The sequence below is a fragment of the Amphibalanus amphitrite genome, unplaced genomic scaffold (assembly GCF_019059575.1).
Source record: "Amphibalanus amphitrite isolate SeventyFive unplaced genomic scaffold, NRLGWU_Aamphi_draft 000004F_arrow, whole genome shotgun sequence".
In the NCBI taxonomy this organism is placed as follows: domain Eukaryota; kingdom Metazoa; phylum Arthropoda; class Thecostraca; order Balanomorpha; family Balanidae; genus Amphibalanus; species Amphibalanus amphitrite.
In genome coordinates, this window is record NW_024881501.1 from 1,468,088 (window position 1) to 1,495,825 (window position 27,738).

The following is a 27,738-nucleotide window of genomic DNA, read 5'->3' on the forward strand; positions in this document are numbered from 1 at the left end:
TATCAGACCGCGGCTCCACTCTCAGAGATGTGGTCCGAGACATACATACATGTGCGCTCCACCGCGGTCGGTCCGCACCGCTGCCGGCGCGACGCCCCGGTTCCGTCAGGGCCGGACTGGGTCTGGTATGGGTCTGGTCTGGGTCTGGTCGGGGTCTGGTCTGGGTCTGGTCGGGGTCTGGTCGGGGTCTGGTCGGGGCTGGTCGGTCGGGGTCTGGTCTGGGTCTGGTCTGGGTCTGGTCTGGGTCTGGTCTGGGTCTGGTCTGGGTCTGGTCTGGGTCTGGTCTGGGTCTGGTCTGGGTCTGGTCTGGGTCTGGTCGGGGTCTGGTCAGGGTCTGGTCGGGGTCTGGTCGGGGTCTGGTCGGGGTCCGGTCGGGTCTGGTCGGGTGTGGGAGGAGCGGCGGGCCGCAGCCGGCTGGACGGACTGGGACAGGTGGCGCGGGCCGCGCTTGACAGGCTGTCAAAGGCAGCTGTCACCGCCGCCCCCACCACCGGCCGGCCGACTAATTGAACACAGGGCTGATTGGCAATGGCTGGCACCTCAGCTGGTCACAACATAAATTGTACTCCTTGATGTGGCCAAGTGATAAATAGTGCGCCACTTGTCATCACATTATTCGGTTAGTTCGATGCTTAGCGTACGCGTTTCATGTTAACCAAATGAACACTTTGAAAGATCTACTCGTATGTCTAATGGCTTTTATCATTCATATCTAGTTATCGATCCATGCGACTGAAGACTTCCAGTTCCCTCGTTGCCATTGGTTGCCCGCCGTCCATGGGCCTTGCGGCAGCCTACTCTGACTCGTGGATCGCGTCCCGTGCTCGCTCTCAGTCACCGCTCTGTACAGCAGAGCTCTGCCGGCGGCGGCCAACGCAAACCCGCCGGCGCCGCCGCTGACGCCGCGCCGAGTGATGCCGCCCAGGCGGCGATGGTGACGCGGCAGTGACAGACGCGCCGCGCCGCGACAAAACAGTGGCGCAGAGGCGCGGCGCACGGTGACGTGGCGCAGAGGCAGCGAGTGGCTGTGTGCAGTTCAGACGGAGAGCGATACCCACAGCCGCCACTCCACTCAGAATTCAAACATCCCCTGATACAAAGAGGGATCAGAATAGCATGAACAATTAAAATAAGGCATGCAAAAGCGTTTTCCGTTTCAAATTATTAATAATATTACCTGAAAATGAAACAAAAAAAGAAGCAGGGCCCGACAAAGCGAACGAGGGACGCCAGTGGATCGGGAGAGAGAGCGAGAGGGAGAGAAAAGAGAGAGGGAGAGAGAGAGAGAGAGAGAGAGAGAGAGAGAGAGAGAGAGAGAGAGAGAGAGAGAGAGACAGAAAGAGAGAGAGAGAGAGGAAGAGAGAGAGAGAGGGAGAGAGAGAGAGAGAGGGAGAGCAGGGAGAAGAAGATTGAGTGACTGAAGAAGTCTATATGAAAATGAAATAACTATAGGTACCTATAGGTGTTCACTAGAGATGTCAATCGGATACCAACTTTTTGGTATACCGATACCAAACCGATACCAACTTGGTATTTGGTATTTGAATCGTAATGTGTTTGGTATTTTGTTGGTATCATGAACCCTCACTTACGAGTATGTATAAGAGGCTAAGAAATCGTTAAAAAAGTTGGTACCTATTTCCCTCATTTTCCCAAGTCGGTTTGGTTTCGGTATTTCCTCGTGGTTTTGGTTGGTATTTGGTTTGGTATCGGTATTCCGATTTTCCGTAATTGACAATTCAGTGGCGTATCCAGGATCTTGAAAAGGGGGAGGCCAAACCTGCTCAAGGGGCCCCACCCTTACCTTAGGGGCCCCAGTAGTGACGCACTTAACCCACGCCCAGGTGCGGTTCTGTGTCACTTTTACCATGTGAGGGAGCCTTTTTAAGCACACTCGGCAATCTAAAAAAGAAAAGAAAAACATGAAAAAGCCATCGACATCGATAGCTCTGTATGAAGTGTAGGTACATACAATTTATTTCAGCAGTAGGCATACAGTTTTTTTTCTTTGGTCGGTGCCGGGGCCACTAAAGATTATCAAAAACAAAATGTTTTGTCAATTTTTTACGATTGTAACATTTTTCAAAGGGCAGATGTCAATCTCTTAGTGTCTCGCGCTGGTTGAGGGCTGATGCCCTTAACTTTAGCAGGGTCCGACTCGGGTTGAGCTCTGATCTAGACTCTGATGGCTCTAAGTCGCCCACATTGGCCTCATTCCGGCATCTGAAGGCTCATTCTGGCCTCGGAAAGCCCAACACCGGCAACAGAGTGAACCACGCTGGCCTGCGGGCCCCATAATGGCCTCAGTAGACCCATGCTATGGCTGACCTCATACCCCCCCCCCGCCGGCTCTTCGGAGTCTTTGAGTCAGTCTGAGGACCCTATACCGCTCTCGAACGCACGCCGGTCCCTAGAACCCCATGATGCCCCCTGAGGGTCCCACGCCGGCCTTTATAAGGGCCACTCCTACCTCAAGGGGCCCAAACATGCATAAGATCTGAAAAGTGGTTGCCGAGGCCCTCGAGGTGGCCTCTAATGGCCCGACGCCAGCCTATGAAGGCCCGCGCTGGCTTCTGAGGGCCCAGCACCAGTCTCTGAAGTCTGAAGTCAGATGACAGATGGCCCCACGCTGGCCGCAGATGGTTCACGCTGGTCACAGAGTGCCCAACACTGGCCTAAAGGGGCTCCGCATTGTCTTCGGAGGGCCCCAAGCTAGTCTCGGTGGCCAATGGGCCTCAATCTGACCTAAGAAAGCCCCATGTCGCTGGGCTACCCCACGCTGGACATAGACGGCCCCATGCTGGACATAGAGGGCAAACACTGGCCTTACAAGGCCTCACACTGGCCTTAGAAGGCCCCACATTGGCCTTAGAAGACCCCACAATGGCCTTAGAGGGCCCACGCTGGCCTTAGAGGGCTGAGCGCTGGCTCCTTAAGGCTCTACACCAGCCTCAAAGGATCCCACGCTTAAGTATATGTAAGCTCTGCTTCTTTATGGCCGCCAAAGCGACCTCTGAGGGCCCACGCTAGCCTCTGGGGGCTCGGCCTTGGCCTCTGAGGGCCTATGAGCGCCATCAAATGGCATTTTAACCCTCGCCCATGTAGGGGGGGTTAGTGCAACCCCCCCCCTGAGGCTTTTCGGAAATAGTGCAAAAACGGCGGCGCGCAGCGCCGCCAAATTTTGGGTACCTTATGGGGCAAACCTTGCCCATCTTTTGATAAAAAAAAATTGACCGGGTCATGTCAGGTCACGGAGTTATGACGTCACAAAGGGAACAGCCTCCGGCCGGATTTTCACAAACTGAGTGCCAACGCCCGAGGTTTCCTGCCGGTGGTACGGACATCGGTTGATGGATCGTGATGAAACTTCCCATGCATGTTGGGGCAAGTATTGGCTATCATATGGTATAAGAAACTTGACCGGGTCAGGTCAGGTCACGGAGCTATGACGTCACAAGAGGAACAGCGTCCGGTACTATTTTTGAAAAGCGCCCGAACCACTATTTTACTAATTCTTGTCACCTCAATGGGAATATGCAGCAATAGTAGCTTCTATAGGGAGCAAATGGACCTCTCAAATCCAAAAATACAATCAGATTTCAAAAATTTAAATTTTGATTTTTCGAATTTCTGCCGCCGACTGTGACCGTGCCGATTTACGGCGCTCCCAACGCGCCATTTTTAGAGCTAGGGAAACGAAATACATACCAAACGATAGAGAATTGATCAAGGAACACGATAGTGAAGGTTTCAAGTCGATATCTCCCACCGTTTTGCCGCAATCGCCGCGGAAAGTTGAAAAAGTCTATTTTTCCGAAAATTTGACCTTTGACCGGTCAAAAGTAGGTCAAATGTTGACCTCGGACCAAAAAATATACCACCAATCGCGAGATCTCGGCGAGAGCAATCCGTTGGTCTTTTCCGCTAAGCTCTACGACGCTCCGTTTTCAAACGCCAAGGGGGGGTCGCACCAACCCCCCCCCCCCCTGCATGGGCGAAGGTGGCAGATCGCCGTTTACGGGCGAGGGTTAATATAGTTTGACGCAGTTTGACTTTAGTTATGCTGGGGCCAGTACTTTGGATGAGGCCCTGAAGATATCGTTTCTCTTGGGACACTCAAGCAGGCACGTAGTACGTACCCAGGATTTCGCCCAGGAGGGGGCCGCCTGCTCTCAAAGGGGCCCACGGGTCACCCGGATGCCGCTGTCAACCCAGGCAGGGGCGTTTCCAGAACCTTTCGATGAGGGGATTGGGCACAGTGGGTCCGGTCCCCCTTGCAGACGGGCCTCTCTGTCCGTCTGTCTGCCTGTCTGTCTAAGTCCTGAGAAAATGTGCCAAATTGGCAGGTAAAAATATCATTTCTTGCTTGAGAAGTATGCATAAAATGCACGGTATTTTATGAGGAAGTGAAGCGAGCGAGCGCCTCAGAGTCACCTGTGTTAGTCCCTCAGAGGTGTCGGTAAAAGGCTATCAGATGCGCTGGTGTGGGGTCCTCACAGGCGCCGTTCTGAGGGCCTTGGGGCTTAGAGACACTGGTGGGGGCCATCACTTAGGCGTGTGTGGGGCCCTGAAAGTTACTGGTGGCCCTTCATAGGCCGGCAAGGGACCCTCAGAGGTCGGTAAGAAGCCCTCAGAGTCGGTGTGGGGGCTCTCAGAGCCGCCGAAGTAGGCCCTTAAAAGGCACTGGTGAGTGGTGTGGGGCCCTTAGAGGTGGCAGTGGAGGCCCTCGCAGGCGCCGTTGTGAGGACCCTCAGAAACACCGGTGTGGGCCGTGGGGCCATAGCAAACGGGTATGAGGCCCTTACAGCTGATCTCTCATTAGCCTTCAAGGACCCTCAGAGGCCGGCAAGGTCCCTCAGAACCTGGCGTGAGGCCCCTCTGGAGATAAGTGTGGCTACAGAAAAGCCCATGGGGTGTTCTCACAAGTCACAAGCCCTGTGGTCTCCTTTCCAGTTGAAGCGTTGCCAGCGCGGGCCCTCTGCCGCCAATTGGCACCGCAGGTCCTCTCGGGCCCGAGGGGACCCTAAACCCTATAACGGACACGTGCCCCCTCGCCCCTGGCCATACCATTGAATCCAAGTGATCACGGGCCGTTCAGGTAATCAGGGGCCTCTCAGATGACCAGGGGCCTTTCAATTGACCAGGGCCTTTCAATTGACCAGGGGACCCTCTGATAACCAGGGGACGGTTATACTAGGGGCTTCACGGGTAACTAAGGGCCTTAATGTGACTGCAAGGGCCCTTCATATAACCAGGTACTCCTGGGGTAAACATGGGCCCTTCAGGTGACCAGGGTTTCTTCAGACCACTGGCCAGGGGTCACCCAGGGGATCAGGGGCCCCTCAGGTAGCTAGGGGCCCTTAAGATAGCTAGGGGCCCCTCAGGTAACCAGGGACCCCTCAGATAACCAGGGGTCCCTCATATAACAAGAGGCCCCACTGGTAACCAGGGGCCTCTCAGAAAATCAGGGGCTCTCAGGCAATCACGAGCCCCTTAGGTAATCAGGGGCCCCTCAGGTAAGCAGGGGCATCTCAGGAAACCAGGGGCCCCCAGGTAACCATGGGCCCCTCAGATAACAAGGGCCACTCAGGTTACCAGGGCCCCCGTAGCCAGGGGCCCCTCAGGTAACCAGGAGTCCTTCAGATAACCAGGGACCAATCAGGTAGCCAGGGTCCCCTCAGATAACCAGGGGCCCCTCAGGTAACCATGGGCCCCTCAGATAACCAGGGGCCACTCAGGTAACCAGGGGCCCCTCAGCTAATCAGGGACCCCTCAGGTGACCAGGGGGACCCTCAGGTAACCAGGGCGCCCCTCAGGGCCCCCATGGCCCCCCTTGGGCACGTCACTGTACTCAAGTGACCCAAAGGGCCCACTTGCATGTTTGATGCCAAAGGGGGAGGCCATGGCCTCTTGGCCTCCCCCCTGGATACGCCACTGATTGACATCACTCGACTGTCCACGTTTCAAATCCCTGCTGTTTGACCCGACCCGAGCGAGTTGAGCCTGAGGCGCCGCGCTGGTTGCCGCCATCTCCGATCTCCGAGAGACAGACACGTGCAGCGGGCCCCGAGGTCAGGTCAGGTCACCGGAGCCGGGAGCTAGGACAGGACAGCGGGGCCGGAGGACAGGTCACCGGGTCCGGAGGACAGGCCAGGACAGCGGGGCCGGAGGACAGGACAGCGGTTCCAGCCCGAGGGCAGGTAGACAGCTGACTGTGGGGTGAGCAGGCAGACCAGAAAGCTATGACGTATTAATATTTCAGTCTAGTTATTAGATTCTCCCCTGGGTAGGTCTGGGTGGTAGGTTACAAATATGTTACAAATAGGTACCTACAACACGTTTAGGTACGGGTATCTGCGCCTCGCAATGCCTGCGCACGATCCAATCCAGATGGCCACAGGCACAGCGTCCGTTTTCATCCAGCAAACCTGGCGTCTCAGCAGCATCAGCTCCCCGCCCCTCCCCCACGCCGACTGCCCGCCAGAGCACGGGACCACAACACCCTGTTATCAACAGCTGACACATTTCGGCCTTGCTGTTCGTGTCACAGAGGGCAGACGTCCGCGCGGCCACCGGCGCACACTGGGCACCCTCGGAGGCCCGCGCGGTCACCGGCGCACAGTGGACACCCTCAGAGGCCCGCGCGGCCACCGGCGCACCCTGGACACACTATTAGCGCGACCTAACGACATTGCGGCGACCGACACGTTTACTTCACGTCGGACTTCGGACTGGAGGGCGCCACAGCGCAGCCAGAGGTCAGCCTACTTCACCGCTAAAACGAAAAACAGCGTCCGGACCCGCTATTCTAGAAGCGCGTCCACTGGAGTGTCGAGTGTGGCCTCCCGATGGCATACTTGTCTCTGGACGCCAGCTCGGTCCTTGGATGTCAAAAGTTGTCCCGGAGTTCGGACTGTCCAGCGTTCCCAGATATCAGGACTTCTCAGGGATCCATGACACGGATGGACGCGACAACGATGCTTTCGTCCATTTCGGCAGGCGAAGGAATACAAACGGGAAGAAGGCTACCTCCTAGTCCTGTGGACTGTAAACCGATGATGGATGGAGAGAGAGAGAGAGAGAGAGAGAGAGAGAGAGAGAGAGAGAGAGAGAGAGAGAGAGAGAGAGAGAGAGAGAGAGAGAGAGAGAGACACACAGAGAGAGAGAGAGAGAGAGAGAGAGAGAGAGAGAGAGAGAGAGAGAGAGAGAGAGAGAGAGGAGAGGGAGGGAGAGAGAGACGTAATGCTGCAACTTATTGTTTTTTTTTTCGTGTGGCTTAGACATGCTGATTTATGAATGTATGTATCCCGTGCGATGAAGTCAATTTGCCTTTTGAAATATTTGAAAATATTCCTTCATTTTAGCATACACACAGTGATCAAGGTATTTGTTACCGAAAGCTCTGTTTTTTAATTGTGTATTTGAATATATTGTCGTTTTTCATATATATTATGAATGTATGTATGCAGCAGGCTAGGTTTACTTTAGCCTGTTGGTTGCGATTGACAAGACAATGGATGCATACCTATGCACTTGCTGCTACAAAGGTGCAAGCAAACATTACCTTTAACAACATCAAAAGTAGGCCAATACATACATAAGAGCTGCAGCTGCTCTCTCAGAAATAGGGGAGAGCGGGGTCAAATGTAACACGGGGCAATTGTAACAGTGTTAATAATTCATAAACTTACCAATAGAATGCGCTAATGTTAAGACCGAAAATGCGTAATTCTATACTGCCTTTCCCAACGGAGTTTGAAGCGAAAGTGCCGGGTATGTCGATGGCTGTGCACAGTAATGTGTTTTTGAGTGCATTTTACAAATTTTTATACCGTTATATTTGATTAGCTCATTCCCGTCATTGAAAAGATATCGACTTCAGACCTTGTGTAAGCGTTGGCAGGCTTGTTGTGCATAAATTGAAAGCATTAAATGCTGTACATGCAACATCTTTATGAGCCAGTTTCGTCTAAAATATGTCAAGGCGCGACGGGGACAATTGTAACATTTTTGCAGGGGTCAAATGTAACAGGTTATAGGTCAGTGGCCATTATGTCAAAGTCGTCAAATTTTCAAGGGAGATGAAACATTGCTAGAATTAAGAGAGCTGTAAGTTTTGTCGCAATCGGCAGCTTTTTACGCGATTTATTTGCGAAAAACCGAGGGAGAGGAGGTCCATCCAACCCCTGTATAAGTGCGAGGTTTTAAGCCTTTTTTCCTGAGAAGAACCGTCTCTACCAAGTCTGGGAAGATGAACAAGTGTTCAATACTTTTGTTAAATCAAAGTTTTGGGAAAAATTGTGTTGCTGTAGCCTGTAAATTAGCATGTTACAATTGTCCCCGGGTGGTGTTACTTTTGACCCCGTATCTGGGGTGAATTGTAACAGATGAGTTGACTTTTTCGGACAACAATTTTGACCCAAAAAATAAGTTATTTCGGAAATGTTTTAACAGCATTTTAAAGACAAAACATCATAGTTTCTGAAAATAAAAGAAAGAGTTTTATAACTGCAAACGTTTTTGCACCAGATGATAAAATGCAAAAAATGTTACAATTGACCCCGTTCTCCCCTAACTAGGTAGGTATTGCTAGAAAGTTATGACATCTTTATATGTTAACGACGATAATACGTACGCACGTACTAATTACCTGTCATGTGATTGTGTAAGCTTCTTATATCCCTGTGCTTGCATCTGAATGCCTACTGTTTTGTGACACACGATCCGTGGGTAATGGACAAGTTACATAAGCGGGCACCATGGTTTGATAACACCGCCGTCATCCAGGCCGCCCGCGGCCACGACGTGTGCCACTGCCGGCGGTCGCTCAGAGCGCCGGATGCACCCGCGGCGGGCCCCGCTCGCCTTGGACTCTGCCCCGGTGTGCAGTGGCATGCCGGTCTCGGTCCCTCTGACCCACAGGGAAGGGTCAGCGGGGAAGAGTCGGCCGCTGACCGACGGCGCGCTGACCCGGTCTCTGTCCCTCTGACCCACAGGGAAGGGTCAGCGGGGCACAGTCGGCCGCTGACCCGGTCTCGGACCCTCTGACCCACAGGGAAGGGTCAGCGGGCAGAGTCGGCCGCTGACCGACGGCGCGCTGACCCGGCCGGTCAGCGGAGACCCGGACCATCGACTGGTCTGCCCGGCGGGTAGGTATCGCCGAGTCTGCCCGGCCAGACCCGGCGGGAAGGGTTCGGGGACCTCGCACTTGGGCGGTGCTCTCCAGAGAGGTATTCGAGGTGAGCTCCTGCAGCCTTTGTGCGCCACAGTGTAAGTACAGCCGGGCGTTCGGCAGCTGTGTTGCGGCATGGCGGCATGAATTGACAGCGGGCCGCCGCTCCTGGCGCCCTGTCTGTGACTTTGATGGCACGGACAGCGCGAGGAAGCCGGATCTGTCAGCTCTGTGGAGCCGGCGGTCTGTCAGCTCTCCACAGACGGCTGGGTCTGTCAGCTCTCCACAAACGGCTGTCTGTCCACAGACTTCTATGCCTGTCAGCTTTCCACAGACGGCTATGTCTGTAATCTCTCCGGAGCCGGCTGGGTCTGTCAGCTCTCCACAGACGGCTGGGTCTGTCAGCTTTCCACAGACGGCTGGGTCTGCCAGCTCTCCGGAGCCGGCGGTCTGTCAGCTCTGTGGAGCCGGCGGTCTGTCAGCTCTCCACAGACGGCTGGGTCTGTCAGCTCTCCACAAACGGCTGTCTGTCCACAGACTTCTATGCCTGTCAGCTTTCCACAGACGGCTATGTCTGTCATCTCTCCGGAGCCGGCTGGGTCTGTCAGCTCTCCGGAGCCGGCTGGATCTGTCAGCCGCCGGTCTGTCATCTCTCCACAGTCGGCTGTGTCTGTCAGCTCTGCGGACCCGGCTGGGTCTGTCAGCTCTCCGGACCCGGCTGATCTGTCAGCTCTGCGGACCCGGCTGTGTCTGTCAGCTTTCCACAGACGGCTGTGTCTGTCATCTCTCCGGAGCCGGCTGTGTCTGTCAGCTCTGCGGAGCCGGCTGTGTTTGTCATCTCTCCGTACCCGGCTGTGTTTGTCATCTCTCCGTACCCGGCTGGGTCTGTCATCTCTCCGGACCCGGCTGTGTCTGTCAGCTCTGCGGAGCCGGCCGCGCCCGTCGGTGACACTATCGCTGTGTTGGCCAGGCGCCGCCTGCGCCGGGTCGGTTCCAGGCGGCCGGCTGCTGAGTTTGAGCGGCTCCAGACGCGGCTGGGCCGGCTGGCGGCCGCCGCCTCGGCCAGATGCGAGCCACATGGCCGCCGGCCGGCCCGAGGCGCGCCAGCCGGCCGGGGCGGGGGCGGGGGCGGGGCGGGGCGGGGCGCCGGCTGGCGGCGACAGGTCTGCCGGCGGCGGAAGCGTGCGCCCCTGTGATTTAGATTGGTCGTCGTGACCAGCGCTGAGCCATAAGCGGCAGCTGCGGCTGATGGGCCATCACCGCCAGCCGGCGGGCTGCGGCAGCGCGGCGGCCCGCCGCGCCAGTCGGAGACGGAGCCTAACGGCGGGGCGGCCGGAGACGGAGTCCTTACGGCGGGGCGGCCGGAGACGGGTCCTTTCGGCAGGGAGGCCGGAGACGGGGTCCTTACGGCAGGGAGGCTGGAGACGGGGTCCTGACGGCAGGGAGGCCGGAGACGGGGTCCTGACGGCAGGGAGGCCGGAGACAGGGTCCTTACGGCAGGGAGGCCGGAGACTGGGTCCTTCTCCTTTCGGCAGGGAGGCCGGAGACGGGGTCCTTTCGGCAGGGAGGCCGGAGACGGGGTCCTTTCGGCGGGGCGGCCGGAGGCTGGGTCCTTTCGGCAGGGAGGCTGGCCGGAGAAGGAGCCGTACGGCAGACAGGCTTTGAGTTGGACCGCGCCGGTACACCACGGTGACGGGTGAACGCCGGGGGCAGCAAGCTATAGCTCATCGGTAGTTAATCATGAGCGCTCTGTGCTCCAATCTATTATATCGATGGATGGGTATCTGACCTACCGCCGGTGGAGCGACGCAGAATTGGTGAAAATGTTGAAAATATGCCAATGAAAACGTCAGTAAAGACGACATGCTTTGTCAATTAAACCGCACGGGTACAGTTAACACTCAGCATTGTATAGTTGAAGGCAGACGGTTACGCCGTGTTACAAAGCAGCCGTTTCTCGCCACGGCTTTAGGTACTGGGCACTCTGCCTGTCAGTGAGCTGAGCACAGGGATCGGTCAGCGGTGCGCTAAGCGCGGCGGCCCGCCGGCGCCGGCCCGGCTGTCCGCTGCCACCGCCCGCATCACTGCCGCACCCAATCGGCCAGTGAGCCCCGGCCGGCCGGCCGCCGGCTCTCCCGAGATGGGCGGCACGCGTGGCCCGCATCTCATCTGAGGCAGCGGCGGCGCGGCGGGCGCGTCAGCCGACCGGGCCGCCCCCATCCCGGGCCCATGCAGGTACCCGGATCGGCGCGTCGAGCGGGCCCGACACGGCCCGACGGCTGCCGCGGCCGACGCTGCCGACGCCCCGCGACCACAGCGGCCGGCGCTCTCCGCCGAGCAGAGTCCTTATGGAATGATTGAGCTTTTAAGTATGTGAGCGATGCGCAGTTGCCGAAGGGATCTATAGAGATTGGGAGCTCGTCATCTGCCAGGAGTGGAGACAGAGCCGTGGAGTCTGGTTCCCTTTCCCGTGCCCGGGTCTGGGTGCGGTTCTGGCTCTGTCCAGATGGATCTGGCGGCTGTGTGGTCCGGCTCTGGACCACACCCGCCCGGCCGGCCGCTGTGTGCGCTCTGGTTCTGACGGCTCTGGACCAGTCACCACACCCGCCCGGCCGCGTGCGCTCTGGGTCTGACGGCTCTGGTTCTGGACATTCTCATCACGCCGACGGCTATGTTTCGGTGGAACATTTCCAGGATTCATCCGAGCTCATGAAAATATGGCGCAGGACCTGCGCCATACAGGACCTGCCATTCATAGGTACTTATTCTTATGCATCCGTATTCAGCGTTTCATTCATTAGCTTTTATCTGTAACTATACCAAACTTCTATGAAAATTTGGTAGACGCTGAACAATTATAATCCTCCTCCCAGATGTGCAGCCGCCCAGACGGCACATGGTTTACGATCGTATGCGTTCAAATCAACCCTGGAATAGAGGGCAACACATCTTCATATTTTGAAACCACGTGTTCTCTGGCCGCGTTATGAGAAAAATCCGAACTTGTGGGCGAGTTGGGACTGAGTGACGGGCCTGCGGGAGCCCATTGCAGGAGCGTCCAGCGGATACAGGGTGCACCAGGTCGCCTAAAACACTGCAGGAGACCGCCCTAAACAATGACACACACCGACCAGGTTTGGTGCTGTGCAATGTCCATTGGAGAATTAAAAAGACAGGGGAAAATCAAAATCGTGAACAAGAGAAGCGAATGAAAACAAAGTGTTGGCGAATTTAGGCGTGTAATGTCAGCCAGTAGACCTTACTTTACATCAGATGAAAAATATAAACGTAAAAATATATATTCACAACCGTTACTTTATCCCATTAAAGCCGGTTGTGTATCTGACGCGCTGATAACTTTTTTTACACCAGAACGGTGCTGCCGTCTACACTCTCCTCAGTAGGGAGGGAGTCCGCCGCGCCGGTCCGGGCTGGTCCCGGTGGTCCGCCGCGCGGTACGGGCCGGCGGGGTAGTCCGCCGGCCCGGTCCACCGATCTGGGTCACTACACAAGCCATGGGGAGCGCCCGTCGAGTAAACGGCGCGCCGGTCTGCCGACACCGGCGCCGGCCCGGCGGCTGGACGGCGCCGGCCTGCAGTTAATGAACTGAGACGCGACCGCTGCACCGCCTCCAAATGGTAAACAGCGCACACGGGTGGGTCCCACCAGCACAGGCCGAGCCGGCTACGTCAGAGCGGGGCCATCGCTGCTGCTGCGGCCGCATCACTCCGGACCCTGTGTCCTCCCTCAGCTCACAATATCCCCTGTGACAGATATCACCACGGAAACACGGAACGCCGTGTTGCTGAGCGGCCTCCACTCGGAGCGGCGCCGTCAGCGCGGCCACCTGGGGCCCGGCCCGGCCCGGCTGCAGGGCGCGTATTGACCAAACCGAGTCGTCCCGCGCCGTAATCAGAATTCAGCCGCCGCGCGCCGAGCAGCCGGTGGCCAGGTGGTTCCGACATGCGCCGCGCCTCACAGCCGGGCCGCCCAACTTCTCCGAGCGCCGCCAGAAAAACAGCCGCCCACAGACGGAGAGCCGACGGATACCCGCACAATGTAGGGGAGAGCGGGGTGAGTTGTATCATGGACAAGTAGTATCAGAGCGAATTTCGCCAAAACTATCCGCCAGATCGCAGACTTGACGCCACTGTTCGGGACGCCGCGTTGCGCGCCGTCTTTCCGTGTTGTGCCGTCAACAAGAGTGGACGCGTTTTCGGGCGAGTAACGAAAATGTGTTTTGATGGGTCCTTAGTAAGAAATGCGTTCTTTAGGAAATATATGTTTTTGGCTTTTATATGTTGAGAGCTTTCTATTGTTTTACCACTATAAGTGAGAGTCAACATTGCTCTTAATCACAACATAATTCGTTTCGCGCAACGAAACATGGCGTATAGCGTTTCATAGACCTTCTCTTGAAATGACGCACTTGGACAAGTTGTATCAGAGTGTGGTGGGGAATGTTGTATCAGTGATACTACAACAGTGATGTCAGTGATATCAGTGATATCAGTGATATCAGTGATAGCAGTGATACTACAGTGATACGGTGATAATACATTTAGTTTCGGACAAACAGATCGCGTTATGCGCTTATATTGAAGAAATGGTTCAATGATTTTGCTATAGGGTCATCCGTACCCTTCAGCGACACCAAGAAATCGTTGATCTGCTGGCTGGAGCTGGACGTCGCTATTCAGGATACTTTTCTTGTTCTCTGGACTGTGTAGAAGTGTATATACAACGTCACACTTTCTAATCATAAACCGTTGATACATCTTTACCCACCGTGCGGTACAACTTACCTCACTAGTGAGGCGAATTGTATCAATTGAAGTGGTCCCATTTAAAGCGAGGTGTAGGCAAGATAAGAAACCTTAGCGTAACGCGCAGGAGAGTGTATGTAGACAAACGTTGAAGCTTTCCTTTGGTATAGCAACGGTCATTCTCCTTGTTAAATCTAAGGAGAAATTTGACCTAGAGTAAAAACTGATACAACTCACCTCGTTCTCCCCTACAGTCTGTCTTAAAAGTACCGCGCAAAGTGACGGTGGATCCATCAAGCCTGACCGAGGAAGGGCCTGCTATAATTTGAAAGTCACCCAACCAATGGAGCTGGGGAATGGACGAGGATGTCCATTGCTTCGGTGACTCAAATTTGGCAGTCCTTCATCGGTCAGGCTTGATGGATCCACCGTCACTTTGCGCGGTACTTTTAAGACAGACTGTACACATCGGCACAGAGGATATACCACAGAGCATATAGGCCTCAGGACCGGCACTGGACGTCAGCGGCAAACAGCTACCTAATCCTAAATGGATCATAACGGCCTCAACAAAAAACAAGCAAACGAAACCTATATAACGGTGTGTAAGTTTGAATGGATCGTCTTCCATTGGATCAAAATCATGTTCTATTTTCCATTCGCATAGTCTGCGTCTCCGAAATATTCCGAAAATGGCCGCTTGGATTGGCTGAAAATGATCGGCACGGCTGTAGAGAGGCACGCTGTCGACTCTGGCCGGGCCCCGGGTGACTGAAGCGCGCCCGTGACTGGCCGGGAGGGTGACAGCGGGCTGCCGACTGCGTGTCGGTTCGAGCAGTGGACTGATGGTCCCGCTCCGTGGGCCGCCGGTCCTCTCAGTGGGCCGCCGGTCCCGGTCAGTGGGCTGCAGGTCCTCTCAGTGGGCTGCAGGTCCTCTCAGTGGGCCGCCGGTCCCGCTCCGTGGGCCGCCTGTCCCGCTCAGTGGGTCGCCTGTCCCGCTCCGTGGGCCGCCTGTCCCGCTCCGTGGGCCGCCGGTCCCGCTCCGTGGGCCGCCGGTCCCGCTCCGTGGGCCGCCGGTCCCGCTCCGTGGGCCGCTGGTCCCGCTCCGTGGGCCGCCGGTCCCTCTCAGTGGGCTGATGGTTCTCTCAGTGGGCCGCCGGTCCCGCTCCGTGTTCGCCGGTCCCGCTCCGTGGGCCGCCGGTCCCGGTCAGCGGGCTGATGAGCGGCTCTCTGTCGGCCGCCGCTCCCTCGCCACCTCGATTCGGCGTTCGAGGAAGGCCGGCAGTCGGCGGGGCATTGGGAGTTTATTGATGCTCTGGTCCCACTCAGCCCTTTACACGTGACCGGCCCGATAAACAGAGCTGTTCTCGTGCGGCCGCGGCGGCGCCGGCAGCGGCGCCGTCTGGCTGGTCTGGTCTGCTCCTGTGTACCGGCCGCCGGCGGCACAGCAGCTGACGCAACACAGCCCGGCTCCCGGTCCGGCTGGGAGCTGCGGACTGCCGGCGGGGCGGCGCGCGGCGCGGCGCGGCGGTCCGCCCCCGGGCGCCGGGTCTGTCGGCGCTGTGCGAGGGGCGGCCTGCGACGTCTGGCCGTGTCCACTGCATGTGGTGACCGCCCGGAACATTGTCTGATGGGCTGACACGGGCCAGGCTCGACCGCCACTGACAGCCGGCCACACGGCCACCGACGGCCGGCAGGCGCGGCTCGCCCCGTTCAGTTTGCTGAGTGCGCGCCTCACCCGGTACACTGAGGCCGACTCGTCCAGCTCGTGATGTCAGCGGCCTGACGCAACCAGGCCGGGTCCGACTCCGGAGTCCACAGAGACCACTGGTGGACTCTGCGCCGTCAGCCACGATCCCAGTACCGGCCCCGCGCTGCCGGCTGAGTTCTCCAGCTCACGGCACCGGCCCGCGCAGCCGGCTGAGTTCTCCAGCTCACGGCACCGGCCCGCGCAGCCGGCTGAGTTCTCCAGCTCCCGGCACCGGCCCGCGCTGCCGGCTGAGTCCTCCAGCTCATGGCACCGGCCCGCGCTGCCAGCTGAGTTCTCCAGCTCACGGCACCGGCCCCGCGCTGCAGCCAGCTGAGTTCTCCAGCTCACGGCACCGGCCCGCGCTGCCAGCTGAGTTCTCCAGCTCACGGCACCGGCCCGCGCTGCTGCCGGCTGAGTTCTCCAGCTCACGGCACCGGCCCGCGCTGCCAGCTGCAGTGCTGTCCGCTGTGTCCCGATCCTCCGGCAAACTATCCCGCTGCTGGAATACGCCTGGATCGCCTACTGTCCACACGTAGGTACAGTCGTGTACAGGTTGATGGTCCCCTACTCTTTATCCACCGGGTTCCTATGGCTCAGCATTGGCAGCAGCCGCCTGGTACCGGTAGGCTGTGCCGCATGACCGGAGAGTGAAGCGGCACAGTCTACCCACGCCGTTTGACATCGGCTCGGGTCGCCGGGTGGAGCGCTTTGTAGACCAGCAGTCACGTCAGACCAGCGCGAGGGGAGGGGCTCGTCTCGGTGGTTGGCATGGGCTGGGGAGTGGTGTGGGGAGTGTTGGTGGACCATGGGGGCTGGGCGGGTTGTGTGGTCACTTGCTGCATTGCACATTTTGCGTCGCTTAACAATTGCATTCCTGTTTTTGCTAAGCAAAATGCACGGAAGACCCAGCGAATATAATTGACTTGTGCATTGTGCAAAACGTGATTTGGCACGGTATCGAGGCAACCATAGGTCTTGTGCCACATATATGCATGATATTTAGGCAATACGCTTATGAAAATGGTAGATTGATTGGATGTCGATTCGTATGCTAAATGTCGACATGTAATAAATGAACGAATGAATGAATCAATCAATCAATCGACAATCGACATGTAGATATAAAACCGTATAAATGGCTCGCAACCACTAAAATCAAACCAGATCCTAACTCGGAAAAGTAGCAGGAGTCCCGATGAGGCCCGAACCGGGAACTCCACGTTGAAAGTTTTGCCAATGATCTATCATCATTCCACCAAGCTAGAGCGACCGGCACCCGAAACCACAAAAACATTCATTGACTTTGCTGCCGACCTCCCGGCCCCGCCGCCCGCCCAGTGGCGGCGGAATAGGGGGTGCGGGGGGTGCAGCTGCACCCCCATCGAAAAACATGGGGGTGCAAACATATCTTTTTGCACCCCCAAAATCCGTACAAGGGGCCCGTCGCACCATCCAATACATTTTCTCCTGAAAACCAGTGATCGGGAAACGAACACTGATATCCGGGATGTCCAATTATGGCCAGGAGTGCCCCATGCTAGTCTTTGGGACCCCACACCGGCTAGAAGTGTCCCAAGCCGCGTTTGGTGCTCCATGCGGCATCTGAGGGCCCCCACGACGGTCTCAGAGGGCCATTTTATGACGATCTCTGAGGGCTCCCACGACGACCTGTCCCTTGGGGCCCTACAACGGCCACTAAGGGCCCTTATGACGACCGCTGAGGGTCCCACAGAGACTCCAGGGCCCCAAGGAGACTCCAGGGGCCACGCTGGCCTCTGAGGGCCCCTATGACGGCCTCTGAGGGCCCTTACGATGATCTCTGAGGGCTCTCACGGCGACCTCTGTCCCCTGGGGCCCTATAACGACCACTAAGGGCCCTCATGACGACCGCTGAGGGTCCCACAGGACTCCAGGGGCCCGCTGGCCTTTGAGGGCCTCTACGACGGTCTCTAAGGCCCTCGTGACGGTCCTAGACCCAACTCAAGTCCGAGGGCCCATTTGGCTTCAGACGGCCCAGCGACGGCCTCTGAGGGCCCCAACACAACCAGGCTGCTGGCATCTGAGGGCCCTGCAACGGTCTATTGAGGACCCTAACGATGGCCTCTAGCGGTCTTACCAAGGCCTTGAGAGCCCTGCAAAGGTATCTGAGGGCCCATGAAGACCCTCACTATGGCCAAGGACCCTCATACGACCTCTGATGATCCTCTCGAAGGCTTCTAAGGGCCCTCACAACAACTTCTGAGGTCCCCAGGACGGTCCCTGAGGGGCTGAGGGCCCTGACGACGACCTCTGTGGGCCATCACGATGGTCTTTTAGACCCAACGCAAGCTCCAAAGGCTCACGCTGGCGTCTGAGGGCCCCACGACGGCCTCTGAGGGCCTCGATGCAGGCAGGCTCTAGGGGCCATGCTGACCTCTGACTTCTGAGAGCCCTCTTGACGGCTTCTAGGGCCTAACGAAGGCTTCAAGGGCCAACGCTGGCCTCTGAAGAACCCTACGACGGCCTCGGAGGGTCTCAACTCAACGCAGGCAGGTGCCAGGTGACATGCTAGCCTCTGAGGGCCCCGCAGAGTTCAGATTCAGAGGACCCAACGACCTTTGTGGACCTTACGAAATACGAAGGTCTCTGAGAGCTCACGCAGGCTCCTGGAATTCCACACTGATTCTCAGTCCCCATGTCGGCTTGTTGAGCCACTTTATCTGCTCTTGGTGCCCCGTCGCCGGCCTCTGAGTCTCAATGTCGGAACTTATGGGGCCATGGGCCCTACACCGGCTTTTATGGCCCCTACATCGACTCTTGGGACTCATGACCCGTGAAATGTGGGTCTAAGCGGCTTCTAAGAATCCCCATGCTGGTTCTAGTAGCCGCCAGCCGAATATTTGGGCTCACACGCGAGCTCCTGGGACCCCGTGCATACTCGAGGGGTCTACCTGCCTGTAAGACCCCACGCATACTTTTGAGGCTCAAACGCTTGCCCCTGAAGGCCCCACTGAGACCCCTTTCCTCTATTCAGTTCTCCATACCGGCTCTTTAGGCTAAACATTGGCTCATGTGGCCTCCATCCCGGCTTTGGAGGGCCTCCATACAGGCTTTTTTGGGGTCCGATGCCGGTTTCTGAGAGCCCTCAAAAGACTTTCGAGCCTATACTGCCTTCTGAAACCTTTCAGCAACTTTTAAGGGACCGACCCAGATCGGAGGGCTCATTCAGTCTGGGGAGTCATGTAGGTCTCTGGAGGAGTCTCTATGTGGTCGGTTTCCAAGGGGCTTCTAAACACGGTCAATTCTTGGAACGGTCTCGTAGGGCCCTCAATGGTCCACTGCGGATCCAAAAAAGTGGTTTGAGAGACGCTGCGGGTGGTGGGTAGACTAAAAGATTAGCCGATAAAAACTAGCTGCATTTGCTTCTTTATGCTTTCATTATTTGAGATAGGTAGGTACATACACTGCAATTTCAAACATTTTGCAGAACTTGTGTGTATGGGGATAGTTTTCCAAAATCTTCGTTTTCCATAAATCAATAATAATCACTAAAAAAAAAAAAATGAAGGGGGGCCCAAACTTCCAGAGGGGCCCCTCGAGAAAACTTTGCACCCCCATCCAAAATTACCTTCCGCCGCCACTGCGCCCGCCCGGCCAGACTTTGCCCCGGCCGTGGCCACCATCCGGTGTAGCTCAGCGTAGGAGTGCTAGACTGTCAAACTGACCGGTAGTGAGAGGCCCGGTTCGAGACGCTTCGCGTGCTGGATGTTTATTTCTGTGTACGAGGCTATGCGATTAACCCTATTAGTGGCAGGGGGGGTTGTTTTCATCCACCCCTCAGGTTTTTCGGGAATATCTCCGAAACCGCTGAAGCTACGATGCTGAAATTTTCTGACTTTTCCTAAAACTAAATTGGGCACATTCCCTGAAAATTTCAAGTTCATAACTTTACCAAGGGCGGCTCCAGAGCACTGGGAATTGGGGGGTCCTATTCGTGAAGCGAGTCATTTGGGCGATGATCACGATGCTGATGTATTATAACTGTATGCACCAGTTTTATCATGTGATAACATATACAAAGTTATTGTGCATCCTCTTTTGACACGTTTTTGCTATAATAGGCGGATCCAGGCGTCCAAAAAGGGGGGTTATGTTTTACCTCCCAACATAGGTGCCCTGACACCGCCTATGCATGACCAATACAATTGTAGTCGTTCTCTCATAAGAAAATTGTAACATAACAAGACCATTACCACCCTTTTTAGAAACAGTACCAACAAAAACCTTATTTGCTATACCTACTTTTTGTGTACCCCCAATCTCAATGATCTGTATCCGCCTATGATTTTTGAAAATGCATATTTTTAGGATCCATGTGAATTCCTGGTTCATTCTTTATCGATCGGCAAAAGTTGCGTTAAGATTGGTTCAGAAACCTGGCCGTGATAAGCAGTCTAAAATGTATCTGCAATTTGCCCGTTTTTACCCCCCTCAACCCCCCTTTTGACATTTTCTTATTTTTTTTTTTAGAAATGTAGATCACGTTGAGCGAAGTCGAATGCCGTTTGAATTTTGAAAATCGGCCCGTTAGATCTCGAGATATCAAGGGGGGGTCGTAAACAGCCCCCCCTGCCACTAATAGGGGTAGCCAGGAGCCTGCCACTAATAGGGTTAATCCACTTTTCAGAAAGATTATTTGGTGACAGGTCTGTTTTCTTTCTTTGCTGCAATTCATGAGGAGACCGTATGGACCCTTACCTGTCCTTCCGCACCCCACTTGGGAGATGGGTGTTTGAAACCCCCTGGGTTTTGTGAATGTGAATTTTTGGAGGGTGGATTACGATCGGTTCTATGCAACAAGTGACCACACACACCCAGCCCCAGGTCCGCTCACTCCCTCCCCACATCACCCCCGTCCCACACCACACTCCAGCCCGCCTCATCCACCGAGCCGAGCCAAACAGACAGGCCTGACCCTTACCCCCCCCCCCCCTCCCCCAGCCGGTGTAACGCAGCGTCCGGTCAAATCGCTCTACCAGGCGACCCGAGCCGGTGTCATACAGTATGGGTAGGCTGTGCCGCTTCACTCTCGGGTCATGCGGCACAGCCTACCGGTACCAGGCGGCTGCTGCCAATGCTGAGCCATAGGAACCCGGTGGATAAAGAGTAGGGGACCATCAACCTGTACACGACTGTACCTACTTATTACATTCATCGGTCAATTCATGAAGTGCATGGTTAGCAAGATGAATTCAAACTATCTCCCGAATGTTGCAGCTGCCAGCTTCTAAACACCACGGAAACAAGACTGGTGACGCCTCTCGCAGGCGATAGAGGGAGTTCGAGTTATCTGGGAGGGCAGAAGAGGGAGTTCGAACTATCTGGGAGAGCGGGAGAGCGAGACAAATTTTCAGGGAAAAGGCGGCGAGCTAGTTGGAACTGTAGAACGTATACCGGTCCGCAGGGAGAGGAAAGACCTGGCCGGGGACGGGAGTAATCTGACCGGGAAGAGGAGCGACCTGGCCGGGGCCGACAGCACAGTGGTGCTCCACTCATCCCGCAGCGCCGCGGCGGACCGTTGGTGTCACTGCCAGGGCCGGTCGTGTCACTAGCAGGGCAGACAGGGCCGCGGCGGTGGACCCGCCGTGTCACTAGCAGGGCAGGCAGGGCCGCGGCGGATAAACGGGCATCTGGCGCCGACGGACGCGTCACAGCCACGCGAGCGGGACGGAGCGGGGCCGGACACAGTATCCCACTGTCCAGGACACTGACCAGGGGTGGTCACTGGTCAGAGCCGGACACAGTGTCCAGGATAGTATCCAGAACACAGTGTCCAGGACAGAGCGGGGTGGTCCCAGCCGGACACTGTGTCCAGGAGGGGAGGTCGCAGCGGGATGCGGCGGGGAGGACGGCTGCCCGGTCCGTCGGCCGTCGGCACCCGAGGGAGGACCAGCGTGCTCAGAACATCGTCTCCTTACAGAAATAATAAATGCTTGTGTGTCCAGATGCCGCCCAGGGATTCTAATCCAGACTGGCGTTTGTTGAGAGTCCCGGTGATATGTACTGATGTAGACACCTGGTATGCTGTAAATGTATTTTGAAGCATTCAGATTGTCACAGGATCGATCCTCAAGACGTGGGTACTGAACCCAAATGTTCGGTAAGAAGAAAATCAATAATTATAAAGATTATCGTCATTTGATATTCATTAGTTAGAAAGAACTATAGTGAAGCCCTGTGGTTGGTTAGTTCAACTTCTCAACTTAGTAAGGGAGTAGATGTTTCCCTGTTATATAAGAATTAAGAAGTTAATAATGGTTTCGCAAACATGTAGGTAATGTGAGAAAAAGAGCATTGCGTAACGGTGCCCATTACATAACGTTGTGAGAGGCTTCAGCATAAACTTCGCAAAGAGAAAATGTAACTTCGACCTGCGAACCAAGGGAGTAGGAGCATAAAAATATTCATATTAACCTTCAAATCATAATTAAAACGAAACTTTTGACCCTGACGTTTCCAACGACATCACACCAGTCTCACATAGCTGCTGACAAAGAGATACAGACGATGTTAGCACACCTGACAGACTGTTGTGATAGACCGTCTGGAACACCATCTGACAGACCAACTGACAGACCAGTCTGACAGACTAGCAGACCGTCTGACCACCTGGCAGACCGTCTGACAAACCAGCTGGCCAGCCGCCAGTCTGACAGACCATTTGACAGACCAACTGACAGACCATATTCTGACAAACCAGCTGATCAGTGATGACAGGCCGTCCTCTGGGTGGGGGCGCGGGGTGGAGTGTTTCGCGGCGCGCGCCCTGCCCACGCAGACGCGGGCGACGCGCGGTGCTGGTGGCGACCTGTCTCGGCTGGCTCTGCTCCGACAGACCGCAGAGATGTCGACTGGCTCTGACAGACAGCAGGGCTGTCGGGCGACTGGTCAGTTTTTCTCGCCGCGCCGCGCCTCAGGCAGAGGTGACACGCGCGCTCTGTGTGGGGAGGTGACACGCGCGCTCTGTGTGGGCAGAGGTGGCTCTGTGTGGGGAGAGGTGACACGCGCGCTCTGTGTGGGGAGAGGTGACACGCGCGCTCTGTGTGGGGAGAGGTGACACGCGCGCTCTGTGTGGGGAGAGGTGACACGCGCGCTCTGTGTGGCTCGGCGGCGGGTGTCTTGTGGATGGCCACTGGCGACGGGTGGCGCAATGGATACACAGGCAGAGCCGCAGACTCAGGGGTCCGGGGGAGGCCGGGTGACGATACACAGGCAGAGCCACAGACTCAGGGGTCCGGGGAGGCCGGGTGACGATACACAGGCAGAGCGGCAGACTGAGGGGTCCGGGGGAGGCCGGGTGACGATACACAGGCAGAGCCACAGACTCAGGGGTCCGAGGGAGGCCGGGTGACGATACACAGGCAGAGCCACAGACTCAGGGGTCCGGGGAGGCCGGGTGACGATACACAGGCAGAGCCGCAGACTGAGGGGTCCGGGGGAGGCCGGGTGACGATACACAGGCAGAGCCGCACACTCAGGGGTCCGGGGGAGGCCGGGTGACCTGGCCACAGGGGCCGGGCCGGCAGCCCAGGGCGAGACGCTGGCTTTTGGAAGTCACGTAAGTGGACGGGCAGCCGCGAAATGTGACTGAATACGCGTATGCTGTGGAATACAGACTTCAGTAGGATGGTAAGCCGATTAGGTACTGACGCCATAGGGTAGCGATGAGGCGTCAATGGAAAAGTCATTAGTTAATAGTTGATATGGACACACCAATGCCTTCCCAGTGGCTGCGCATTGTTTCATTGCGGGATGAGGAGAGAACCAGGATGGAAGTATCGAGTGCTGAGCGGATGTTCCGTTTTTCCGTCGTTGGTGCCGCGCGGGGGTTCCATTTTTCCATAGCGGGCTGTCGCGCGGAGCTCGGGTCTACCGCTGAGGAGATGCTGGAAATGCATTCAGCCTGCTCGGACACTCAGGGCGGCATCTGACGACCTTAGCAGGACGCCTGAGATGGCCTTCAATTCACCCCATGCGGGCCGCGTGAGCTCCCTACAGAGGGGATGCACGTGCGCTTGGGAACACCAACTTTGAAGACGCTCGTCCTTACACGAACACGGACACGCTGACTTCAGTACTCAGGAAACTTTCCGTGGGCCTTAAGTGCGTGTTAGCTCGATTATCGCTATCAGATGCGACAAAAACGAACCGTTTTCACGTACACGATACATGTTCGTCATGATCTCGTTCGCTGAATGAACGTGTCTCAATGTTTTTTTTGTCACGGTTTTCAAAATGCAATGCGTTTCAATACAGTCTCATGAAAGCAAGATCGTTAAACCTATATATGTAGATTAAGCCTAGATCGTTAAACCTATATAATTCTCCAAAACCAAATCATCTAACCGTGAGCTCACCAAGGTCTCGCTGCTCTGTCTCCGGACCTGTATTTCTGTTCTATCCACTTCCCGTTCCCTCCAACAATTTCCTATGGTAGGTGGTTCGCCAATTCTCCGATAATGTTCAAGAATTGTTTTCTGTCCATTGCAAATTGGGACTATCAATCGAGCAGGCCTAGGCCGAGCAGGCGCACTTGTCTCCGCCGCGCCGGACCTCGGGACCGTCTCCGCTGTGGGACCGTCTCCGCCGCGCCGCAGAATGTCTCCGCGGAACCGCAGAATGTCTCCGCGGAGCCGCGGAATGTCTCTGCCGCGCCGGACCCGTCCGTCGCTGGATCGAACGTGTCTGTCGGCCGGCCGGCCGGCGCTAAAAGCCCGCATGCATCATTCACCGTTGGGCAGGCGGCGGTTCTCAGCCCCCCCCCCCTCTCCCCTCCCCCCTCCCCGGTTCGTCGGGAGGGCGGCGGCCGCCCACACGGCGGACGCTGAAGCGGCGGCGGCGGCGGCGGCGCGGGCCGCCTTTCAGAAGGAGGTGGCGTTCAATGCGCCGCTGTAAATCAGAGGCGCACCGGAGCGGCATCAGCGGTCCGTGGACACTGGACAGGGCCACTGTCAGCGGTCCGTGGACACTGGACACTGGACAGGGCCACTGTCAGCGGTCCGTGGACACTGGACAGGGCCACTGTCAGCGGTCCGTGGACACTGGACACTGGACAGGGCCACTGTCAGCGGTCCGTGGACACTGGACACTGGACAGGGCCACTGTCAGCGGTCCGTGGACACTGGACAGGGCCACTGTCAGCGGTCCGTGGACACTGGACACTGGACAGGGCCACTGTCAGCGGTCCGTGGACACTGGACAGGGCCACTGTCAGCGGTCCGTGGACACTGGACACTGGACAGGGCCACTGTCAGCGGTCCGTGGACACTGGACAGGGCCACTGTCAGCGGTCCGTGGACACTGGACACTGGACAGGGCCACTGTCAGCGGTCCGTGGACACTGGACAGGGCCACTGTCAGCGGTCCGTGGACACTGGACACTGGACAGGGCCACTGTCAGCGGTCCGTGGACACTGGACACTGGACAGGGCCACTGTCAGCGGTCCGTGGACACTGGACAGGGCCACTGTCAGCGGTCCGTGGACACTGGACACTGGACAGGGCCACTGTCAGCGGTCCGTGGACACTGGACAGGGCCACTGTCAGCGGTCCGTGGACACTGGACAGGGCCACTGTCACCTTGAAATCCAGAACGAGACCTATATCACACATGCTTAACATCGGAACAAAGCGTCATTTCGGTGTCGATCCCCAGCAAAAGGCAGTCTGACGTTCAGCCACTCCAATCATTATGCGTCATAGGAGCTCGTACCGCGACATCGTAAGTACAACTCCTCGGCGGAATCAGTTGTATCGTCGTATAGCGTGCGAACAGCGGCTGACCGGGTGATCACCCCCCCCCCCCCTCCCACGCCGTTCGCTGCTGGGGGCCCAGCTTTGTCCCGATGAGCTGCCCCACCCGCGCGTCCGGCGCAGTTGCGTTCGCCGCAGCTGCCGCAGCTGCTGCAGTCCGTCTCTCCGCGGAGAGTTCGCCGTGCCAAAGTAAAGTCAGCCGGCTGTTTTCCTGCGCAACAAATGCAGGAAGAACGGGGCGCCTCCAATTCGGCCGCACCTGTTTGCATAAGTTTCTTTCTGTGGCGTTCGGCCGCGCCGGCTGGGTGGGAGGGGTGATCCGAGGGCCACCCCCGCTGGGTGGGAGGGGTGAGTCGCGGGCCATACCTACTGGCTGGGTGGGAGGGTGAGCCGAGGGCCATACCCACTGGGTGGAAGGGTGAGCCGAGGGCCATACCCACTGGGTGGGAGGGTGAGCCGCGGGCCATACCCACTGGGTGGGACGGTGAGCCGAGGGCCCGAATTGACGAGATCTGTCTACCCCGGCTGAGGCCTTTTTCGACCGGGCACCGTGGGGGCGGAGACTCAGACCAGAGGAGCGGACACTCAGAACACCGTGGGGGCGGAACTCCAGACCAGAGGGGCCGACATCCAGACCACAGAGACAGGAAGGAGCAAATAACCGCTGTCGCTCTGGTCCACCTGGCCCCGCTCGTAATGCGTGGGAACCGAGCGCCGCGGCGCCGCACTCAGTGGAAAGTTGCCGCGCGACACGGAAGTGCCGCACTGCAGCCTCTGGGCAGCGCCGTCCGCCGCAGGTGCTCCACTCATGCTGCCGGGTACACGCGGCGCTGAATCTCACTGGGGATGCTAATTAGTTTGGGTTGGTAACGTCCTGTTTGGAGCATTTTACCTTGTATTGTAACGTTTTGTTTTTCCCTTATATTGCCAGGGGCGCGGGAACTACTTTCCGACTGGGGGGGCACACCATAATAGAGGTCAACCTAGGGTACCCCCAAATCTAGTTTTCTCATCGGTTTTAGGCCACTTATTTTTCACCCCTCGGCTTTTTCAACAAAAAAAGAAAACATTTGCAAAAAAAGTGTGGTATTCCGTCTCAAAGCTGTGGGGGCACCGCCCCCACGGCCCCAGAGTTGGGGGGGGGCAAGCTGCCCCCACTGCCCCCCCCCGGCTCCCGCGCCTATGTATATTGCTTAGGTATTCAATATTCATCCTACTTTGGACATTGGTCTATCAATTTCTGTTTCTGACTTCTGAAGTTCTGAGCTTCCCAATGCCCCCCAAAACACATGCATATTAGCAAGGCGGCTTTTGTAACACAAACCCTTTTCGTTATGCGTAACCATTTAAACCAACCAATGTCCTGTTCTTTTTTCACAGCGCTGGATAACCAACTGAATGTCCTTACGGGGCACACAGCGGTATGAAGCAGTCCAGAAAATGTCTCGTTGATAATGCTCGATCTCGGTGTCCTTTTAGAAACCACCACACCGAGACATCAATGGCATGACACACGAAACGTCCTTGCTGCCCTCGGCCACTGCACAGCTGAGCAGATCACACAGCCCCCCCCCCCCCCCCGGGCAGATCACCAGCTGACACAGACACAGCTCCCCCCTCGGCGAGCGGCCCGGCCGACTCACCGTTCAGGAGCTCCGGGCGCCGCGTCCCTCCTGTGTGACCGTCGGCGCACGACTGGGGCGCCGCGCCGCCGGGCCTGACGGGCCGGCTGAGAGTTCCGCGCGCAGACCGGACGGCGAGGCGGCGCACGCAGCAGCGACACTTCCTGCAGCCGGAGCGCGGCGCGGCGGTCCGCGCGTCGCGCTCACACGCCGGAAACAGCGGACAGAGGCGCTGACGTGCTAAGGATGAGTGCGTGGGTAATGGTTAAAGGAATTATCAGGGTTTCAAAAAAAGAACCGGCTTGTTTTGGCTATTGCTGGATTTCTCAGGTTCTACTGAATCAAATGAAAGGTATGCATTTTGCATAGGGGAGAGTGGGACAGATAGTGTCATGGGGCAAATCCCGTCAGCAGGGTTTTCTCGAAAGCTATCGAGTGCAGGGGAGACCCGGGAGGTATGGGGCGGTTTTGTGAAAAGGCAATTTTCTTCCAGTGGGCAGTGGCTAGACCCGTTTTTTCACTCTCTGTATGTGAAATTGCCTTTCGCCTGCAAAGTGTACCTGATATTAGGCATCTGGGATCAACTATTTTGTCTCGAGATAACTTTCAATAAATAATGCGCTTTATTGATCCATC

At 56.7% G+C, this 27,738-nt stretch overlaps 1 protein-coding gene across 1 annotated transcript in view; it reads right to left on the minus strand.

The window, feature by feature from the left end:
* The window catches only part of LOC122376148 (protein CBFA2T3-like), a 90,669-nt gene extending 63,497 nt beyond the window's left edge, over positions 1-27,172 (minus strand). The window contains exon 1 of the mRNA XM_043355898.1: positions 27,124-27,172. The gene's annotated coding sequence lies outside the window, so the exon portion shown is untranslated. The remainder of the gene's footprint in view (positions 1-27,123) is intronic.
* Between the last annotated feature and the right edge of the window lie 566 nt (positions 27,173-27,738).